The sequence below is a fragment of the Mesoplodon mirus genome (genome assembly GCF_964341445.2).
Source record: "Mesoplodon mirus genome assembly, chromosome: 1".
Classification (NCBI taxonomy): Eukaryota; Metazoa; Chordata; class Mammalia; order Artiodactyla; family Ziphiidae; genus Mesoplodon; species Mesoplodon mirus.
In genome coordinates, this window is record NC_138976.1 from 26,597,010 (window position 1) to 26,618,077 (window position 21,068).

Below are 21,068 nucleotides of genomic sequence, written 5' to 3' on the forward strand. Positions count from 1 at the left end.
TGCTATCTAGTCTCATAGCGTTGTGGGCAGAAAAGATACTTGATACGATTTCAATTTTCATAAATTTACCAAGGCTTGATTTGTGACCCAAGATATGATCTATCCTGGGGAGTGTTCCATGAGCACTTGAGAATGTCCTATAAATATCAATTAAGTCCATCGTGTTTAATGTATCATTTAAAGCCTGTGTTTCCTTATTATTTTCATTTTGGATGATCTGTCCATTGGTGAAAGTGGGATCTTAAAGTCCCCTATTATTGTGTTACTGTCGATTTCCCCTTTTATGGCTGTTAGTATTCGCCTTATGTATTGAGGTGCTCCTATGTTGGGTGCATAAGTATTTACCATTGTTATATCTTCTTGGATTGATCCCTTGATCATTCTGTAGTGTCCTTCTTTGTCTCTTGTAATAGTCTTTATTTTAAAGTCTATTTTGTCTGATACGAGAATTGCTACTCCAGCTTTGTTTTGATTTCCATTTGCATGGAATATCTTTTCCATCACCTCACTTTCAGTCTGTATATGTCCCTAGGTCTGAAGTGGGTCTCTTGTAGACATCATATATACAGGTCCTGTTTTTGTATCCATTCAGCCACTGTGTGTCTTCTGGTTGGAGCATTTAATCCATTTACATTTAAGGTAATAATTGATATGTATGTTCCTATTACCATTTTCTTAATTGTTTTGGGTTTGTTATTGTAGGTGTTTTCCTTCTCTTGTGTTTCCTGCCTAGAGAAGTTCCTTTAGCATTTGCTGTAGAGTTGGTCTGGTGCTGCTGAATTCTCTTAGCTTTTGCTTGTCTGTTAACGTTTTAATTTCTCCGTCAAATCTGAATGAGATCCTTGCTGGGTAGAGTTATCTTGGTTGTAGCTTTTTCCCTTTCATCACTTTAAATATGTCTTGCCAGTCCTTTCTGGCTTGCAGAGTTTCTGCTGAAAGATCAACTATTAACCTTATGGGGATTCCCTTGTATGTTATTTGTTGCTTTTCCTTGCTGCTTTTAATATGTTTTCTTTGTATTTAATTTTTGATAGTTTGATTAATATGTGTCTTGGCGTGTTTCTCCTTGGATTTATCTTGTATGGGACTCTCTGCACTTCCTGGACTTGATTGACTATTCCCTTTCCCATATTAGGGCAGTTTTCAAGTATAATCTCTTCAAATATTTCTCAGTCCCTTTCTTTTTCTCTTCTTCTTCTGGGACCCCTATAATTCGAATGTTGGTGTGTTTAATGTTGTCCCAGATGTCTCTCAGACTGTCCTCAATTCTTTTCATTCTTTTTTCTTTATTCTGTTCTGTGGCAGTTTATTCCACTATTTTATCTTCCAGGTCACTTATCCGTTCTTCTGCCTCAGTTATTCTGCTATTGATTCCTTCTAGAGAATTTTAAATTTCATTTATTGTGTTGTTCATCATTGTTTGCTGTTTAGTTCTTCTAGGTCCTTTTAAACATTTCTTGTATTTTCTCTATTCTATTTCCAGGATTTTGGATCAGCTTTACTCTCATTACTCTGAAATCTTTTTCAGGTAGACTACCTATTTGCTCTTCATTTGTTTGGTCTGGTGGGTTTTTACTTTGCTTCTTCATCTGCTGTGTATTTCTCTGTCTTCTCATTTTGGTTTACTTGCTGTGTTTGGGGTCTCCTTTTCTCAGGCTGCAGGTTCACAGTTCCTGTTGTTTTTGGTGTCTGCCTCCAGTGGGTAAGGTTGGTTCAGTGGGTTGTGTAGGCTTCCTGGTGGAGGGGCCTGCTGCCTGTGTTCTGGTAGATGAGGCTGGATCTTGCCTTTCTGGTGGGCAGGACCATGTCTGGTGGTGTGTTTTGGTGTGTCTATGAACTTATTATGATTTTAGGCAGCCTCTCTGCTAATGGGTGGGGTTGTGTTCCTGCCTTGATAATTGTTTGGCATGGGATGTTCAGCACTGGAGCTTGCGGGTCGTTGAGTGGAGCTGGGTCTTAGTGTTAAGATGAAGATCTCTGGGAGAGCTCTTGCTGTTTGATATTACATGGGGCTCGGAGGTCTCTGGTGGTCCAGTGTCCTGAACTCGGCTCTCCCACCTCAGAGCCTGAGGCCTGACATCCGGCCAGAGCACCAAGACCCTGTCAGCCACATGGCCAGGTGCCTGGGGAGTTTCTTGTCTTTTGGGAAATCTGAGGTCTTCTGCCAGTGTTCAGTAGGTGTTCTGTAGGAGTTGTTCCATATGTAGTTGTATTTTTGATGTATTTGTGGGAGGAAGGTGATCTCCACGTCTTACTCCTCTCTGCCATCTTGAAGGTCCTCTCTTGTGTTTGTGAGTCTATAGTCTTTTTCACCGAAAAATGCATCTCTGGTCCTCTTACATTTCAAAAGGTTATTATAGCTGCAGTATAGTGAATAGACTGGGAGAGAATGAAATGAATGCAAAAGATCATTTAGGAGTGGTTACGGAGATGGTGAAGATAGAGAAAAAAAGATTGATTTGAGACTTAGGTGGAAATTTGACTTGCCTCTCTATATGTGTATTTTATTTCTTGCTACCTAGATTATAGCCCTAAAGATCAGGGACTATGTCTCCACTAATTGTGTATGTCACGGTACCAGGTGCTCAGCAAGATGCAGAGTTTATTAAATGGTACTGTACATGTTAATGTCAATGAGATTATTATGACTTTCATTTCTTACCATCTTCACTGTTTAACATGTCATTAAAAATCCCTTATGATTTTCTTGAGACAGTGGTATGGTCAAAGTGTTTGTTTACTGATTTAAAAATATATATATATATTTACATTATTGATCTCCATCTGGCATAAAAGCTTCGTGTGTGCCATTAAAATAATGAGATCGAAACTGTTGTTAGATGTAGGTATTTGCTTAGCTTTATTCATATCTGCCTTGAATTTTTTGTATAGGCTTGTTCTTTGCTAGTTTGTGTAAAACTTATTTTTAGACAATTTCATGAACAGTTACTATAAATTTTCTAGATTTATCATTATTTGTATAGTAAGGAGTAACTTTTTACTTTTGGTATAGTGTCTTTGTTGAAAAGGGGTTCTTAATTTAAATGTGTCAGTCTTTATCTAATTTATCAGTGTTTTCTCTTGTGGTTCATGCTGTTGGTATCTTGTTCAAAGAATGTTCTGTATCCTAAGATCAAGAAGATAATTTCCCTATATTTTCTGTTGAATGTTTTAAATGTTTTGCTTTTAACAGTTAAGTTGTTAATCCATCTGGTATTGATGGTATGAGATAGATATAAATAAAATTTTGTTTTATTTCTTTTGGAAAACTAGTTGTCTCTCATTATTAACTGATTTCTGCAGTGTTATTTACATATCACAATTCCATATATGCATAAGTGTGTCTCCAGTCTTTCTCTTCTATTCCACTGGTCAATTTGTCTATTTCTCCACCAAGGTCCACAATATGTTAATTAAGAAAGTCTTATGATAAGGCTTGATATCTAGTTGGATAATACAATTACCTTATTCTACCTTTTCAGGAGTGTTTTGGCAATTCTTGGCCATTTAGCCTTCCATATAAAATTTGGAATCTGCTTTTCAAAGTTCATACACAGTCTTGTTGGAAATTTGGGAATTGCATTAGATTTATCCATCTATTTAGAGAAAAATTTACAATGTCCAGTTTTACTGCCTGTGAATATGGGATATTCTTGTACTTGGTTATGTATTCTTTATTATTTGTGTATCTTTATAGTTTTCTGCATACAGATTGTGGTAGATTGTACATTTTAAAGATACCTGCAAAGTATCTTGCATCCTACATCATCTTCTACAGTATGACATTGCTACTTACCCACAAACAGTAGCAACAGTGGAGTCTAATTCTCCTTCCTTTGAATCTGAGCTGAGGCAGAAGTAATGCCACCAGACTTCTGAGGCTAGATCAGAAAAGGCCAGATAGATCCCACTGGTTCTCTGAGGATGCTTGCACTGGGGGAACTTAGCCATCATGTGAAATGTCCAAATATCTGAAGACTCCCACATGGGAGATAGCCACAGCCACAGCTGAGCTCAGAAATTTCCAGCCTCAGGTGCCAGCACATGAGTGAGCCATCTTGGACATCAGTGCAGTTGAGCCTTCAGATGACTGTAGCTTCAGCCAACATCTGACTCAACCACATGAGAGACCCCAAGTGAGAACTCCTCAGCTGACTTCCTAAATGTCTGATCTGCAAAATCATTAGCAGAACTAAGTGGCGGTTTTAGGCCTTTAAGTTTTGGAGGAATTTGTTATGCAGCAACAGATGACGAATACAGGGCTTACACTTAACTTTGTTTCTCTATTTCAGTCTATTTCATTAATCTGTTCTTAAGTACTTTATTGTTTTAGGGTTTGTGTGTGTGTGTGTGTGTGTTTGGGGGAGGTGTTAAATATGTCCTTTTGAATTATGTTTTCTAACTTTTGGTGGTGTATATAGAAATATAGTTAGTTTTCATATATAGATCTTATGGCCAATTATCTTTAAACTTATTATTTCTAATAATTGGTCTAAATCCCTTTTGCACCTTCTATTAATAGGGTTTTTGGGGGGAGGGTGATATTTTTCTTGTCTTACAATATCACCCATTTTTCCTTTCTTGTTTCAATTCTTTATGGTTTTTTTTCAATCTGGCTCACTGGTTATTGAAAGAAACAGTTAATAAAGCAACTTGTTCAAATTTATCTTTTAAGGAGTTTTTTTTTTTTTTTTTTTTTTTGGCTGCGTTGGGTCTTCATTGCTGTGCTCCGGCTTTCTCTAGTTGTAGCGAGTGAGGGCTACTCTTCGTTGAGGTGCATGGGCTTCTCATTGTGGTGGCTTCTCTTGTTGTGGATCATGGGCTATAGGCGTGTGGGCTTCAGTAGTTGTGGCGTGTGGGCTTAGTAGTTGTGGCTCATGGGTGCTAGAGCACAGGCTCAGTAGTTGGGCATACAGGCTTAGTTGCTCCGTGGCGTGTGGAATCTTCCCAGACCAGGGCTCGAACCCATGTCCCCTGCATTGGCAGGCGGATTCTTAACCACTGCGGCACCAGGAAAGCCCCAAATTTATCTTTTAAAAAAGACCTTATAAATGACAGCAGCTCCCTCTGCAAAAAAATTCTTAATGCTATTTATATATATTTTTTCTGAAAGTAAAATTTCATTCTGTATGACAGGATGGTTGTAAGGATTGTTGACCATTGTAAGGATTGTTGACCATGTGTGCAAAGTGCTTACACAGCTCCTCTCAGGGGAATTGGAGTAAGTTTGATTTGAAACTCCCATTTTTAACTGCTAGATCAAGCTAAAAAGATTCTTGGCTTTTTGTTAGTTTAATTTAAAACACATTATAATTGCATCACTTTTTACCATTTTTTTGGCTTGTCATAGAAAAGTACAAAACATATTCTTTAAAACTCAGCTCTCTCTGTCCCTCTCCCCAAACAGTTAACATATGGTAATAATACTAGTTGATAATAGAGGATTCTGAAAAATGTGTCATGGTTTCTGCTTTGAAGAAACTTACCTAGATGAGAATTCATGAGATGTTAAATGTTTAAATAATAATTTAAAGCTTTAGTAAAATGTTAATATAAGTCAGTATATGACTAATTGTCAAATATTCTATAGAGACCAGTAAGTGAAAGAGTGCCAGCTATCTGGATGCTAGATTAGGGCAGTGTTATCCTTATTTTTCAGATAAAAGAAGGCTGAAGAACAGAGAAACTTTGGTGTTTGTCTAAAGCACAAGGCCTTCATAAGTGGAAGGGCAGGGATCCAATCTGGAATTATTTTTACTATTAACTCAGATGGATAGACAATCCAGGAATATTCTCAGGAATACTGTGCTTAATACCTATATTGTAGGTCTTCATTAGATATTTGTTGAGTAAATGAATGGAGGCCCTTTTCTCCTTTGGTTTTCATTCCTTTTGGTGGTTCATTTAATATTTTTTAAGCTGTATCTATTCTTTTTGGTGCCTTCTGATTTTGAAGTAAGTGTGAAGTCATTACTATTAATACCTTAGTGTAGTAGTTAGGTAATACAAGCAAGGAGAAGTCCAGATTTATTTTAATTAAATAGTTATGACTCTGGAGTCCTTAATGATAAATTGTATGACATCTAGAATGTGTTTACTCTAAGTTGTTTAAATGTTTACCAGTGGACTTGTGCTCTGTGTTTGTAAAGAAATTAGATTAATTATTATGATACCAAATGTTTTCTACTGTGTACATTTGCTCTTAAAATTACATGTTGTAAAAACATATTAGAAATCCTTAAATCAATATTTAACAAAGGCAAATATATGCATAGCCTCTCTTCTTTTAATCATTAAATACATAATTGAACATTTTTCAGAATTTTAATTAACTCAGAATAATTACTTTTTACAATTATCAGTATGGATAAATATACATTTAAACATATCTTTTAATCTTTAGACAGAAATTTCAGGATATTTCTGGAAGAAGGGAAAAAGCCATAACTAGTTATTAAATTTAGTTTCAAAACTAAAAAGAGAGAGATGTCACCTTTACTGAAAGTTTGGCCATAGTTTGCTGTTTACTGGTTGCATACTGCAAAGCTTTTTAATTACTGAGTTGGTATACTTTCTTTTTTTCCCTAAACTTCCTTGGTTATAGTGCCATTTATCAAACTTGATATTTTTGCAGATTTTCAGAACTTGACATAATATCTTCCTTTCTGACCTGATTATTAGAAGAACAGAAACATTTGAATATTTACTACATCCTAGACACATTCTAGACACTGGAAATATAGCTGTGAGCAAAACAGAAGAAAATTCTTTTCTCATTGAACTTACATTCTGGAGGTAGGAGTGAAGAAAACAGATATATTTTAAATAAATAAATATGTAATATTTAGATGGCTATAAGTACCTTGAAATAAAAGCAAAAGCAGGTTAAAAAGAATAGAGAGTCACAGAAGGTGATGAGTGTTCTTTTATATAGGGTGGTTATGGAAGGTTTCTGATGACATTTGAGCAAAGACCTGAAGGAAGTGGAGGCATAAACCATTGGGAATAGACTTCTCCAGGTAGAAGGGAAATCAAGTGTGAAGACTCTGAGGTGAGAGGATACGTGGCATATTCAGGGAGTAATAAGGAGGTCAGTGTGGCTGATTGTGAGCACAGGAGAGGAGGTCAGAGAGATCAGCTGGGCCTGATTACGGAAGGATATCTAACAAAGTTAGATATCTAACAGGATATCTAACAAAGTTGGATAGAAAACCTTTGGAAGGTCCTGAGCAGATGATAACCTGATATGATTTAAAAGATGACCTTGACTGTTTTGAAAAGGATAGATTCTAAGGGAGCAAGGATTGAAGCAAGAATACCAGGTAGGTGGCTAATATAATAATCAGGATACTATGGGTCTACTTTTTAGAAAAATGCAGAAACACCCATGTACAGACAATTTTGTGTAGAATGTCAGGGGCCTAGTATGTTATATTTTTACCTACTCTCTGTAGCCCTAGGAAATGGTTCTGAACTTAAACGCTTGAGAGAGGAATAAGGAACTACCCTGACAACAACCTTAACATTGAAGTACCTTTTTCAAAAATTACACATGCACACACACACACACACACACACTTCAAATGTACAAAAATGTAGGAAATAATAAAAATAATATAACACTCATCACCCAACTTTGTCAACTCTTAACATTTTTTGCCACAGTTTCATCCCCTTTTTTGGAAGAAAACTTTAAAAATACCACTGAAGTCCCTTGTGTACCCTTCCTTGATTCCATTTACTTTGTTCCTGTCTGCATCTGAAGGAAATCTTTTCCCCTGTTTTAAGTATTTATCATTTTTGTGCACATAACTATATATAAATAATATATGATATTGTTTTGCAGTTTTCTTTCTGCTTTTTTCCAAACAGGTTTCTTGAGGTGTAATTGACATATAATAAACTATACAATTCGATAAGTTTTGACATATGTATACACCATGACACCATCACCACAATCAAGATAATGTGAACCCATCACCACAGTCAAGATAATGAATATATCCATTGCCCCCAAAAGTTTCCTTATACCCGTTTGTAACCGGCCTTCTGTCTTCTCCCTCCCACATCCTCCCACATGCACATACACCCTCACGACTCAAGCAACCATTGACCTGCTTTCTGTCACTATACATTAGTTCGAATTTTCTAGCATTTTATATAAATAGAATCATACAATATGTACTTCTTTTTTGTCTGGTTTCTTTCACTCTGCATGTATATTTTGAGGTTCATCCATGTTGTGATGTGTATCAGTATTTCATGGCTTTTTATTGTTGAGTAGATACTCTGTTGTATGGATATACCACAGTTTGTTTATCCATTCGTTTGTTGATGAACATTTGGGTATTTCCAGTTTTTGGCTACTACAAATAAGGCTACTATGAACATTTGAATACAAGACTTTGTATGGAAAAAGGATCTCATTTCTCTTGGATAAATACTTATGAATGGAATGACTGGGTCGTATTCTTCACCTAAGAACTGCCAAACTGTTTTCCAAAATAATTGTACCATTTTATATTCCCAACAGTTCCTTCATATCCTTGCCAACACTTAATATGGTTAGCCTTTTTAATTATAGCCATTCTAATAGGTCTGTAGTGGTATCTCATTGTTGTTTTAATTTTCATTTGACTAATGATGTTTCTGTTTCATATTGAATTAATTCAGTATTTTTTATCCCATTTTGTCTTCTTTCTTGTTTTGCTGGCTTTAACTCTTTGTTTTTTTAGTGGTTATTTTAGGGTTTATAGTATACCTCTTATTATAGTTTATCTTCAAGTGAGATTCTACTATTTCACATGTTTAAGAAATTTACAATATACTTCTTCTCCCCTCCCAGTCTTTATGCCATTGTTGTCATATCTTTTACTTATACACGTGTTATATACTTAATAATGTTTAAACAGTTGTCTTTTTCAAGTGATTTAGATATTAAAGGGGGAAAATCTTACCTGTTTACTTCTGTCATTTCCATTTTTGGTGTGCTTAATGCCTTTGTGTAAGCCCATATTTCCTTGTGGTGTAATTTTCCTTTTGCCTGAAAGACTTCCTTTAACATTTCTTAGAGTGCAGTTCTGCTGTTGATAAATTCCTTTGTGTATCTATCTAAAAAGGCTTCATCTGGCCTCTGTTTTCAAAAGGAATTTTTCTGTATATAGAATTCCATATTGAATTTTTTCTTTCAGTACTTTACAGATGTTCAACTGTCTTTTCAGTTGCACTATTTCCAATGAGAAATCTGTTTTATTCTTATTTTTATTCCTCCGTATGTAATATGTCTTTTTCCTCTGCGTACTTCTACATTTTCCCTTTATAACTGGTTTTGAGCACTTTGATTATTATTGGCCTTGGTGGAGTTTTCTTCATGTTTGTTGTGCTTCAAATTTATTGAGCTTCTTGGATCTCTTCTTTTATAGTTTGCATCAAATTAGGAAAATTTTTGGCCATTATTTCTTCAATATATTTCTGTCCCCTCCAATCTCTATTCTCCTTCAGGGACTCTAATTACACATATGCTATGCTACTTGAAGTTATCTCACAGCTCACTGATGCTCTTTTAAATTCTTTTGGATTCTGTTTCCTCTGTGTGTTTCATTTTGTATAGTTTCTTTTTCTATGCCTTCATGTTCACTAGTCTTAGCAGCAGCCATGTCTAATCTGTTATTCCATTCAGTGTATTTTTTATCTCATATTGTAATTTTCAACTCTAGAATTTTGATTTGGGTTTATTTTAATATCTTCCATGTCTCTACTTAACTTTTTGAACATATGGAATACAATTATAATAGTTTTAATATGCTCTGCTAATTCTAACGTCAATGTCAATTCTGGGTCAGTTTCAATTGATCGATTATTGTCTTCATTATAAGCCATATTTTCCTCTCTCTTTGTATGTCTGGTGGTCTTTGCTTGGGTTACCTTTCCATGGCTGGATGCTAGATATTTTCATATTCCTATAAATCTTCTTGAGCTTTGTTCTGGAATATAGTTAAGTTACTTGGAAACAGTTTGATCCTTTTGGGCCTCACTTTTATGGTTTATTAAGCTTGATTGGAGCAATGCTTGTCTGGGGCTAATTATTTCCCCACTACTGAAGTAAAAACCTTTCTGAGTGCTCTGTCTAATGCCCTATGAATTAAGAGTTTTTCCAGTTTAGCTGGAGGGAACAGACACTCTTTCCAGCTTTGAATGAGTGATGGGCACTGTTCCCTCTAATCTTTTGGGATGATTTTTTTCTCCAGCCTTGAGTAGTTTCCTCACATACATGTTCTGATCAGTTCTTTGCCAAATACTTGAGAGTTACCCTTCTGCGTATCTCCAGCATTCTCTTTCTGTACAGCTCTCTCCTCTCCAGTACTCTGTTCTACACACTCTGCAGAAGCAGAAGTCTATCTATTATTACATTTTGAAACTACAAGTAGAATAGGTTTAACAGTTTTATTCTCTGAGATAAGAAATCATTAGGAATAAGAAAGATTTTGTGATCAACTTTTGAAACAGTGAAAAAGTTGAAATGGTAACTACTGTAATAATTCAATGAAGAACATTAATTTGGCTTTTATAGAAACTTGGTCAGCCTAGTCTCTGTAACAGTGGTGATGCAGAACTTGCTGAGAACACAGATTTCTGGGACTTACCTTAAAGATTCTGATTCAGTAGATGTCAGACCACATTTGGAAAGATACTGCTCTACAGAGTCTATCCTAGTTCCACAGGTAGTGTAAATACAAAGAAAGTCAGACATGGAACTGGTAGAAGTAGAATGTGACTTTCATGATTTTACTAGGAGAAATATAGAATTCTTGAGCTACTTTTAAATTTTTTAAAAGAAAATTTTAAAGGGAGAAGCAATAGAAAAGAGAGGGAACAAGGAGGAGAGAGGGAGAAGTGAGGATAGTAGACAAAAGTTAGGAAAAAAGAAGAAAAGATTAGACAGGAGCAAGGCCAGGTAGAGAACAGAAGAGAAGATAGAAGAGTAGATTCCAAAGTGAATGCTGTTAGGAGGTAAATTGTTTTAGGTTATTATGACTTTAGAGGAATTTAAACTTAAATTTTGCCTTGAAATATCTGTGAGCCGATTAATCAGGATTTAGGATCCCCCCCCCTTTTTAAAATAGGTATAGTACCTATGCCTCTACTCTCATTGGCAGAGTATACCTATAGTATCTATGCCTTTACTCTGATTGGAACTATAGAACCTCAGGGAGGAAATTAAATCTAAGTTACCATCACTTGTAAGATACACCAGTATTTTGTGTACCTCTAAGAGAGAAAAGTGCTGCCAGTTAAGTATAGCACAGTGCTTTTTTTTAACCATCTATTTTAAGATACATTCCAATTTCAGAGATGTTAAAATGTGGGAAAGATGTTGTGTCCTCAGATTGATGAAATACAGTATTTAGAAGTCTTCTACCTTTCTACTCCACCTCTGTCTTTTCCTGATTTATTCTTTCTGTTTAGTAAGTTCTGTTTTTTCAGTATTATTCATCAGGAGTGGCTCAAATCTCACCTCCTTCATGAAGTCCGTGTAGATCCTTACAGTAAGATGTTTCAAGTGTCCTTTGAGCATGTTTCTTACGCCCCTTTCAATTTTGAATATTTCTTCTTAATGGAAAGTCAAAAGCAAAATAGGAGTTAAGTAGTTCTGTTTTCTCTGTATTGTCTGCTAACATTATACCATCTGCCCCAAGCAGTAGGCCTGTACCTTCTTTCTTGTTCCTCTTGCCCTACATGCATTTTTAAAAATCTTTTTTATTGTTCTTAACATTTTTCGCCAGCCTCTGCTCATTTTGGGCTCTTACTTACATGGTTCTCCTCGTTTCGCATCAGTCTTTTGTATTCATCCTTGTTTACATGCCTTTCTTTTCATTCCTTTTTTTTTTTTAAAGAAGTATCTTAAAATTCTGAACTTACAGCACACCTTACCCAATCATATTAGATTTTTTTAAGATGTCACTTTTCTTCCTTATCTGATTAACTTTTAACTTTTTTTTATAGTGTCAGAATTTTTACTTTTTAGAAACTCTCTTTTAAAAAATGTTTTCCTGTTACAATATAATCTCTGCTATGGCATCATACAAGTATTTTCTCTAAACTTGACTCACTTCCCTAAAGTATCACTGTTTCCAGTATTCCTTTTTGTAACTCTTATGAACTCCAAGATGGCAAGGTTGCTTTCTCATGGTTTTCATTTCCACTTTAGTTTTTTTTTTTTCTTTTTTTTTTTTTTCTTTTTGCGGTATGCGGGCCTCTCACTATTGTGGCCTCTCCCGTTGCGGAGCACAGGCTCCGGATGCGCAGGCCCAGCGGCCATGGCTCACGGGCCCAGCCGCTCCGCGGCATATGGGATCCTCCCAGACCGGGGCACGAACCCGTATCCCCTGCATCGGCAGGCGGACTCTCAACCACTGCGCCACCAGGGAGGCCCTCCACTTTAGTATTTTATGCTTCTGTGTCAGAATTAATTCCCAAAAAGTAGTTCCTTTCATTATTTCTTCCAACTAATGGAAGATGAAATGTTTCATATGCTAGTGACTTATATTATGCTTTCCTCGGCAAGTTCTAGCTGGTTTCTTGATAGTTGGAGATCCCTGTTGTTGGACCACCACTTTGCTACTTTGTGGAAAATATTATAATAAAAATTTCTAAAACTATTATTGTAACTTTCTATTATGAAATATAATATACATGCTATAAAAATTCATTAAGCATAAATATAAACCTGAACAAGTTATTGTACTGTGAATACTCATGTAACCACTACTCAGATTAAGAAATAGACAATTACCAGCATCCTAGAATCCCCTTATAGCCTCTTCCCACTTATAAACACGTCTCCCTGCAAAAGTAATCACCATCTTGATTTGTATGTTAACTGCTACTTAGTTCTTCTGTATGGTTTTACCACCAAAATACGTCATTAAGACTATAGTTTAATTTATTCTGGGTTTGAACATCATACAAATTGAACTAAACAATATATCTTTATATTTGGCTTGAAATTTACCTACATTATTGCCTATAGCACTAGTTCATTCATTTTCATTGTTGTATGTATTCCATTGTATGAAATACATTGGAATATCCATTCGACAGTTGATTAATGTTTGGGTTGTTTTCAGTTTCTGTTACAAATGCTATTAACATTCTTCTGTATGTTTACTGGTACACATGAACATATATTTCTGTTGAGTATATTCCTAGAACTGGAACTGCTGGTTCATTGGGCATCCTGTTTTCAACTATAGTGGATAATGCCAAACTATCAATATTTTCCAAAATAACTGTACTAGTTTTACACCCCTTCCAGCAGTAAACACGAGTTCCCGTGGATGCCATATCCTCACCAATATTTAGTGAAGTCGGATTTTAATTTTAGCTGTTCTGGTGGGTAACTAATTATGGTTTAATGTACATTTACCTGATTATTAGTGAGATCAAGTAACACTATTACTTATGAGATGTGCCCATTTAGGGTACTTGCCCACATTTCTACAGGTTGTTCCATCTTTTTCTTACTGATTTGTAAGGGCTATCAGTATGTGTGTTGCAATTGTCTTCTAACACTCAGTGGTTAACCTTTTCACTATCTGGGCTGTATCCCTTGATGACTAGAAGTTCACTTAATATAGTTAAGGTTATCAGTCTTTTATGGTTGATGCTTTTTGTGCCACATTTAAGAGGTCTTTCCTACCCCAGTATTGTGAAGATATTCTTCTATTGTTTTGCCTTTCACATTTAGGTCTATAATCCATCTAGTTGATTATTGTGTATGGTGTGAGGTGGTGTATCCAGTTTTATTTTTTTCCATGTGGATACCTGAATAATCAAGCACCATGTTTTGGAAAGATCGTTTTTCCTAGCACTGCCACCCTTGTCATAAATTCAGTGCACATGTGTTTGGGTTGTTACTGGGTGGTTTCATTGGTGTATTTGTCTGTTCTTGCACCATTACCACACTGTCTTAATTACTATGGCATTTTTTTTTTACACCTGTATTGGAGTATAATTGCTTTACAGTGGTGTGTTAGTTTCTGCTTTATAACAAAGTGAGTCAGTTATATGTATACATATGTTCCCATATCTCTTCCCTCTTGTGTCTCCCTCCCTCCCACCCTCCCTATCCCACCCCTCTAGGTGGTCACAAAGCACTGAGCTGATCTCCCTGTGCTATGTGGCTGCTTCCCACTAGCTATCTATTTTACGTTCGTTAGTGTATATATGTCTATGCCACTCTCTCGCTTTGTCACAGCTTACCTTTCCCCCTCCCCATATCCTCAAGTCCATTCTCCAGTAGGTCTGTTTCTTTATTCGTGTCTTACCCCTAGGTTCTTCATGACATTTTTTCCCCTTAAATTCCATATATATGTGTTAGCATACGGTATTTGTCTCTTTCTGACTTACTTCACTCTGTATGACAGACTCTAGGTCCATCCACCTCATTACAGATAGCTCAATTTCGTTTCTTTTTATGGCTGAGTAATATTCCATTGTATATTTGAGCCAAATCTTCTTTATCCATTCATCCGATGATGGACACTTAGGTTGTTTCCATCTGCAGGCTATTGTAAATAGGGCTGCTATGAACATTTTGGTACATGACTCTTTTTGAATTATGGTTTTCTCAGGGTATATGCCCAGTAGTGGGATTGCTGGGTCATATGGTAGTTCTATTTGTAGTTTTCTAAGGAACCTCCATACTGTTCTCCTTAGTGGCTGTACCAATTCACATTCCCACCAGCAGTGCAAGAGTGTTCCCCTTTCTCCACACCCTCTCCAGCATTTATTGTTTCTAGATTTTTTGATGATGGCCATTCTGACTGGTGTGAGATGATATCTCATTGTAGTTTTGATTTGCATTTCTCTAATGATTAATGATGTTGAGCATTCTTTCATGTGTTTGTTGGCATTCTGTATATCTTCTTTGGAGAAATGTCTATTTAGGTCTTCTGCCCATTTTTGGATTGGGTTATTTGTGTTTTGTTATTGAGCTGCATGAGCTGCTTATAAATTTTGGAGATTAATCCTTTGTCAGTTGCTTCATTTGCAAATATTTTCTCCCATTCTGAGGGTTGTCTTTTGGTCTTGTTTATGGTTTCCTTTGCTGTGCAAAAGCTTTGAAGTTTCATTAGGTCCCATTTGTTTATTTTTGATTTTATTTCCATTTCTCTAGGAGGTGGGTCAAAAAGGATCTTGCTGTGATTTATGTCATAGAGTGTTCTATAACACTCTACTATGGCATTTTAATCAGTCAGTATCTAATAGGCAATTTCTGTTACCTTTTATTTCAAAAGCTAGTCTCAGCACTTTTTATTTATTTTCATATACATTAACCTTTTAAATATTTATTCTAGATGTATTCATCTAGATTATTGAATCTGTAGATTCAAATTTTATTTGATTTTATTGAATTAATAGATATTGAGTCTATATATTAAGTAGATTTATTGAATCTGTTGATCTATAGATGTCTATCAAAGTGACATCTTTGCAATACTGAGTCCTCCAATCCATGAACATGTTCTATCTGTTGATTTATTATTATTGTTATATTTTATATAGTGGTAGATTTAAATTGCTGATATTTTATTTAGAATTTTTGTATCTTTTTTTTTTTTTTTTTTTTTGCGGTACGCGGGCCTCTCACTGTTGTGGCCTCTCCCATTGCGGAGCACAGGCTCCGGATGCGCAGGCTCAGCGGCCATGGCTCACAGGCCCAGCCGCTCCACGGCATGTGGGATCTTCCCAGACCAGGGCACAAACCCGTGTCCCCTGCATCGGCAGGTGGACTCTCAACCACTGCGCCACCAGGGAAGCCCGAATTTTTGTATCTTGTTCTTAAGTCTGTGAGACTGATTTGAATTTTTCCTTTTGCTTACTTTCTTCGTTGAGTTTTGGTATCAAGATTTGCTATCATAAAATGAGTTAGAAAATGTTCTCTCTTTCTCTTGAATAATTAGTGTAATTTCCTTTAACTATTTGGAAGATTGGCCAGTGAAGCCACCTGTGCTGGTGTTTGGTTTTGTTTATGTGTACAGGGAGGTGGGGGAGTTTCAAAATGCACATTTAATTTTTTAATAGTTATGACTACTCAGATATTTTTCTTGTCAGTTTTGGTAAGTTACAGTTTTCTAGTACTTTATCCATTTCATCTAACTTTTCTAGTTTATTGACATAAATGTATTCATATATCCTCTCGTTAGCTTTTTTTTTTAAATTTAACTTTATTTTTGGCTGCATTGGGTCTTCGTTGCTGCACACGGGCTTTCTCTAGTTGCGGCGAGCGGGGTCTACTCTTCGTTGTGGTGCGTCGGCTTCTCATTGCAGTGGCTTCTTTTGTTGTAGAGCACAGGCTCTAGGCATGCGGGCTGCAGTAATTATGGCATACGGGCCCAGTTGCTCCACAGCATGTGGGATCTTCCTGGACCAGGGATCGAACCCGTGTCACCTGCACTGGCAGGCAGATTCTTAACTAGTGTGCCATCCCCTCTTCTTATCTTTTTAATATCTGAAAGATCATTAGCGATGTCCCCTTTTTTTCATTTCTGATTTTGGTTATTTGGACCTTCTTTATTTTTTTTAACTACTTCTGAGTGAATTTTACCAACTTTATTAGTCTTCTAAAACTGAAAATTCGGCTTTTTTAACCTATTGTATGCTTGCTTTTTCTGTTTAATGAAATTTATGTTCACATATTTATTATTTTCTGCTTTCTTTGCATTTCTGAGTTCCTGAGATGGATGTTTAGTTTATTAATTTTCAGCCTTTCTTCTTTTCTAATATATATGCATTTAGAGTTATAAATTTCTAACTACTGCTTCATCTGCCTATAAGTTTTAGTGTGCGTTATTTTTCTAATGCAGTTCAGAGCATTTTAATTTCCATTGTGGGGACTCCCCTGGTGGCACAGTGGTTAAGAATCCACCTGCCAATGCAGGGGACATGGGTTCGATCCCTGGTCCGGGAAGGCCCCACATGCCGCGGAGCAACTAAGCCCATGTACCACAACTACTGAGCCTGCACTTTAGAGCCTGTGCGCCGCAACTCAACTACTGAAGCCCACAAGCTCTGGGTCCCGCGTGCCGCAACTACTGAGCCTGCGTGCTGTGACTGCTGAAGCCTGCATGCCTAGAGCCCCGTGCTCTGCAACAAGAGAAGCCACCGCAATGAGAAGTCTGCACACTGCAATAAAGAGTAGCCCTTGCTCGCCACAATCAGAGAAAGCCAATGCACAGCAATGAAGACCCAACACAGCCAAAAATGAAATAAATAAATTTATTTTAAAAAATAATAATAATTTCCATTGTGATCTCTTCTTTGCTTTGTGGATTATGTATAAGGGTTTTTCTTTGTTTCCAGGCATGTAGTGTTTCTGGGTATATTTTTGTTAACGGTTTCAAGTTTAATTTTATTTATTTATTTTTTTTATTTTTTTATTTTTTTCTTTTTGCGGTATGCGGGCCTCTCACTGTTGTGGCCTCTCCCGTTGCGGAGCACAGGCTCCGGACGCGCAGGCCCAGCGGCCATGGCTCACGGGCCCAGCCGCTCCGCGGCATATGGGATCCTCCCAGACCGGGGCACGAACCCGCATCCCCTGCATCGGCAGGCGGACTCTCAACCACTGCGCCACCAGGGAGGCCCTCAAGTTTAATTTTATTACGATCAGAGTACATGGTCTTGAATGATGTTCCTTTTTTTTTTTTCTGCTTTTACTTTTATTGGCATTTTTTTATGGCATTTACTCCCGGGCCGTAAGTTTTTGTTTCTTCAGTTGCTTCTGGGATATCTTCTTCTGGGCAACGTCCTCTTCTGGTTTAGGAACAATCTGTTCATTTTCTGTAAGGATCATCTCAGTGTGGCAGGGAGAGCTCATGTACGGGTTGATCCGACTATGAGCTCTGTAAGTCCTGTGCCACATCTTAGGGACTTTGTTCACCTAGATGTGGTTAATGACCAGAGAATCTACATCTAAGCCCTTAAGTTCAGCATTACTCTCTGCACTTCTGAGCATGTGCATTAAAAATTCAGCACTCTTTTTGGGCTACTGACCCTGCGTCCAGCCCCACTGTTTGGCCTGGGCACACCTACCAACTCTACCATTGTAATGACAGAATGGCACACATTGCTTCTTTAAAGTGACATCCTTCAGATACTTGGTGGCTTTTCGGATATGCATACACTTAATGGCCTGGGCAGTTTCACGAGTGTTCTTAAAGTGAACATGAAGATTTGAACCTCTTGACTTGCATGATTTTGTGGGTTTTTTTCTGGGTCAAGTGAATAGTGAACCATTTTTAGAGGTCACCTCAGGCCGCTTACCAGAAAAGTCCATTTTTTTAATTATAGTTGATTTACAGTGTCCTGTTAGTTTCAGGTGTACAGCACAGTGATTCAGTTATACACACACACACACACACACACACACACACATTCTTTTGCAGATTCTTTTCCCTTATAGGTTATTACAAATTATTGCATATAGTTCCCTGTGCTATACAGTATGTCCTTGTTGGTTGTCTAGTTACATATGGTAGTGTGTATATGTTAATCCCATCCTCCTAATTTATCCCCCTGCCCCCCGCCCCTCCCCTTTGGTAACCATAAGTTTGTTTTCTATGTCTGTGGGTCTATTTCTGTTTTGTAAATAAGTTCATTTGTATCTTATTTTTGTTTCAGATTCCACATATAAATGATATCATATGATATTTGTCTTTGTCCAGCTTACTTCACTCATTATGACAATCTCTAGGTCCATCCATGTTGCTGCAAATGGCATTATTTCATTCTTTTTATGGCTGAGTAATATTCCATTGTATATATGTACCACATCTTCTTTATCTACTCTTCTGTTGATGGATATTTAGGTTGCTTCCAGGCCTTGGCTATTGTACACAGTGCTGCAATAAACATTGCGGTGCATGTATCCTTTCACATCATGTTTTTCTCTGGATATATGCCCAGGAGTGGGATTGCAGGGTCATATGGTAGCTCTGTTTTTATAGTTTTTTAAGGAACCTCCATACTGTTCTCCATAGTGGCTGTATCAATTTACATTTCCACCAACATTGCCTTTTCTCCACACCCTCTCCAGCATTTATTGTTTGTAGACTTTTTGATGATGACCATTCTGACCGGTGTGGGGTGATACCTCATTATAGTTTTGATTTGCATTACTCTAACGATTAGTGATGTTGAGCATCCGTTCATGTGTTTGTTGGCAGTCTGTATATCTTCTTTGGAGAAATGTCTATTTGGGTCTTCTGCCCATTTTTGGATTGGGTTGTTTGTTTTTTTTGATATTGAGCTTTGGATTGGGTTTTTTGGATTGGGTTGTTTGTTTTTTTTGATATTGAGCTTCATGAGCTGCTTGTTTATTTTGGAGATTAATCCTTTGTCCGTTGCTTCATTTACAAATATTTTCTCCCATTCTGGGGGTTGTCTTTTCATCTTGTTTATGGTTTCCTTTTCTGTGCAAAAGCTTCTAAGTTTCATTAGGTCCCATTTGTTTATTTTTGTTTGTATTTCTGTTTCTCTAGGAGGTGGGTCCAAAAGGATCTTGCTGTGATTTATGTCATAGAGTGTTCTGCCTATCTTTTCCTCTAAGTGTTTTAAAGTTTTTTGGCCTTACATTTAGGTCTTTAATCCATTTTGAGTTTATTTTTGTGTATGGTGTTACAGAGTGTTCTAATTTCATTCTTTTACATGTAGCTGTCCAGTTTCCCCAGCACCACTTATTGAAGAGGCTGTCTTTTCTCCATTGTGTATTCTTGCCTCCTTTATCAAAGATAAGGTGACCATATGTGTGTGGGTTTACCTCTGGGCTTTCTTTCTTTTTTTTTTTTGTTATTAGTTTCTGCTTTATAACAAAGTGAATCAGTCATACATATACATCTGTTCCCACATCCTTCCAATCTTGCGTCTTACCTCTGGGCTTTCTATCCTGTTCCATTGATCTATATTTCTGTTTTTGTGCCAGTACCATACAGTCTTGATTACTGTAGCTTTGTAGTATGCTCTGAAATCAGGGAGCCTGATTCCTCCAGCTGCATTCTTCTTTCTCAAGATTGCTTTGTCTATTCAGGGTCTTTTGTGTTTCTGTACAAGTTGTGAATTTTTTTGTTCTAGTTCGGTGAAAAATGCCATTGGTAGTTTGATAGGGATTGCATTGAATCTGTAGATTGCTTTGGGTAGTAGAGTCATTTTCACAATGTTGATTCTTCCAATCCAAGAACATGGTATATCGCTCCATCTGTTTGTATCATCTTTAATTTCCTTCATCAGTGTCTTACAGTTTTCTGCATACAGGTCTTTTGTCTCCTTAGGTAGGTTTATTCCTAGGTATTTTATTCTTTTTGTTACAGTGGTAAATGGGAGTGTTTCCTTAATTTCTCTTTCAGATTTCTCATCATTAGTGTATAGGAATGCAAGAGATTTCTGTGCCTTAATTTCGTATCCTGCTACTTTACCAAATTCACTGATTAGCTCTAGTAGTTTTCTGGTACTATCTTTAGGATTCTCTATGTATAGTATCTTGTCATCTGCAAACAGTGACAGTTTTACTTCTTCTTTTCCAATTTGGATTCCTTTTATTTCTTTTTCTTCTCTAATTGCTGTGGCCGATACTTCCAAAACTATGTTAAATAATAGTGGTGAGAGTGGGCAACCTTGTCTTGTTCCTGATTTTGGTGGAAATGGTTTCAGTTTTTCACCATTGAGAACGATGTTGGCTGTAGGTTTGTCATATATGACCTTTAATATGTTGAGGAAAGTTCCCTCTATACCTACTTTCTGGAGGGTTTTTGTCATAAATGGGTGTTGAATTTTATTGAAAGCTTTTTCTACATCTATTGAAATGATCATATGGTTTTTCTCCTTCAGTTTGTTAATATGGTATATCACATTGATTGATTTGCATATATTGAAGAATCCTTGCATTCCTGGGATAAACCCCACTTGATAATGTTGTATGATCCTTTTAATGTGCTGTTGGATTCTGTTTGCTAATATTTTGCTGAGGATTTTTGCATGTATGTTTATCAGTGATATTGCCCTGTAGTTTTTTT

At 36.7% G+C, this 21,068-nt stretch overlaps 1 protein-coding gene and 1 pseudogene across 5 annotated transcripts in view; one reads left to right on the plus strand and one right to left on the minus strand.

Annotated features, from left to right (window-relative positions):
• STX17 (syntaxin 17) overlaps window positions 1-21,068 on the plus strand; it is an 85,348-nt gene that overhangs the window by 30,534 nt on the left and 33,746 nt on the right. The gene's annotated exons all lie outside the window — the stretch shown is intronic.
• Window positions 16,928-18,297, minus strand: LOC309801564 (large ribosomal subunit protein uL22-like; annotated as a pseudogene). The gene has a single exon. The product of its transcript is annotated as a large ribosomal subunit protein uL22-like (transcript).